Raw genomic sequence first — 2,414 nt, 5'->3', positions numbered from 1 at the left:
ATGTATACAAGAAAGTGAGAATATAGACCTCCCCCACTACATAGTCTGTTGAGCAACACCATTTGTTGAATAATCCACCCCTTTCTCATTGACTTGTGATAAGTTTTCCATTATACATTAAGCTTATGTTTTATAGGGTCTACTTCTGAGCTATTTAGGTTGATTTATTTTAATTTTTTAAAGATTTTATTTATTTATTTGATAGAGAGAAAGAAAGCGTATAAGTGGAGGCAGGGGCAGGCAGAGGCAGAGGGAGAAGCAAACTCCCCGCTGAGCAGGGAGCCCGATGCAGGGCTTGATCCCGGGACTCTGGGATCAGGAACTGAGCTGAAGGCTCACGCTTAACCGACTGAACCATCCAGGCACCCCCAGGTTGCTTTATTATTAATTATGTATTACCCCATTTCTTTTGGACAGCTTTATGATACAGCTCAATATCAAGTAGGGAAATTCTTCCCTCTTCCTATTTCTCTTTCTCAATTTCTTCCCCTTCGCATGAATTTATTCTTAGAATTCTTTTTTTTTTTAAGATTTTTTATTTATTTATTTAACAGAGATAGAGAGAGAGCATAAGTAGGCAGAGTGGCAGACACAAGGAGAGGGAGAAGCAGGCTCTCTGCCGAGCAGGGAGCCCGATGCGGGACTCGATCCCAGGACCCTGGGATCATGACCTGAGCCGAAGGCAGCCGCTTAACCAACTGAGCCACCCAGGTGCCCCTTTATTCTTAGAATTCTTTTACCATATTTCTTTCCTGCCACACACATAACTCTGGAATGTTGAATGGAATTTCCTTTAAACTACAAATTAATTTGAGAAGAATTTGTACCTTTGCTGTGGTCCTTTTTACCACTAGGAATGTAAAATGTCTCTCATCTTAATTAAGGTTCAGGCAAGGAAAAAAGCTGAGAGCCTTCTAAAGTTAGCAAATATAATGGGAGACACTCCCTCTTGCATTCAAATGGGACCCAAGAGTGATATTCTGTTAGGGGTGAAAAAGAAATAAAAATCAACATGCAGAAAGAAACAATGGAGAAACCTTGACCTTGCTGTTCATTGAAGGGGTAAAAGTCTCTCTTGAGAATTCATAATCTCAGTTTGCTCCCCACATAAATTTTGGTACAAGTTTATACTACTTATGAATCTAAACAACCTCAAGCCAGAATTAAATTTAAAGTAGTCCCAAATTATCAAGGCCTTCCAGGGGTTGCTAAAGTAAACACAAATCGTTTCTGGAGGAATTCACCTTCAACTGAAAGCTCAAAGAATTCCCACGGATAAATGTATAAGGAAATGAGAAATTCACAATAATAATTTAAAAACTAAACAGAGAAGAAACACACACTATTAGTGAAATGAGTAGTAAAAGAGACAATAGAAACTGATACACAAAAACTTCAAATAGAGAAATACAACATTCAGAATCATATTTAGTGTTAATAAATAAAATAACATAGAAGTTTGAAAAACATGGATACTCTAAAGATGAAAAATATAATCACTGAAACTAAAAACTCAATTGATTGCATCCATTAGGATGACTATTTTTAAGAACAAACAAGCAGCAAATAACAAGTATTGGCAAAGATAGAGAAATTGAGCCCCTTGTGTACTATTGGTAGGAATGTAAAATGGGGTAACTGCTCTAGAAAACAGATTGACAATTCCTCAAAATATGAGACAGAATTACTGTATGACCCAGCAATTTCATTTCTGGGTATATACCCCCCAAAAATGAAAAACAGGAACTCAAACAGATATTCATACACAAATATTCATAGCAGCATTATTAACAGTAGCCAAAAGGTGGAAACAACCCAAGTGTCCATTGATGGATAAATGGATAAACAAAATGCAATATGTCCATACAATGGAATATTAATCAGTCATAAAGAGGAAGTCAATTCTGATACTAGACAACCCATAAGTCAAAGAAGAAATAAAAAAATACCTTTAGACAAATGAAAATGAAAACACAACAGTTCAAAGGCTATGGGGCCTGGCAAAAGCAATTCTAAGAGGGTAGTTTATAGAGATACAGACCCACCTCAAGAAACAAGAAACATCTCAAATGATCTAAGTTCCTTACACCTAAAGGAACTAGAAAAATAAAAACAAAGCTTAAGTTAGCAGAAAGAAGGAAATAATAAAGATCAAAACAGAAATAAATGGAACAGAGACTAAAAGAGTAGAAAAAGAGCTGTTAGTTTCACTGACCTTTTTTTACTCTTTTAGTGCGAAATAAATTAATCAGAGAAAGACAATTATCATAGGGTTTCACGTATATGTGGAATTTAAGAAACAAAGCAGGATCATAGGGGAAGGGAGGGAAAAATAAAATAAGATGAAATCAGAGAGGGAGACAAACCATAAGAGGCTCTTAACTATAGGAAACAAACTGAGGGTTGTTGGAGGG

This window comes from Mirounga leonina, unplaced genomic scaffold (assembly GCF_011800145.1).
Source record: "Mirounga leonina isolate KUSES-001 unplaced genomic scaffold, KU_Mleo_1.0 Mir_127, whole genome shotgun sequence".
NCBI classification, from domain to species: domain Eukaryota; kingdom Metazoa; phylum Chordata; class Mammalia; order Carnivora; family Phocidae; genus Mirounga; species Mirounga leonina.
Note: the sequence above shows the minus strand (reverse complement) of the source record.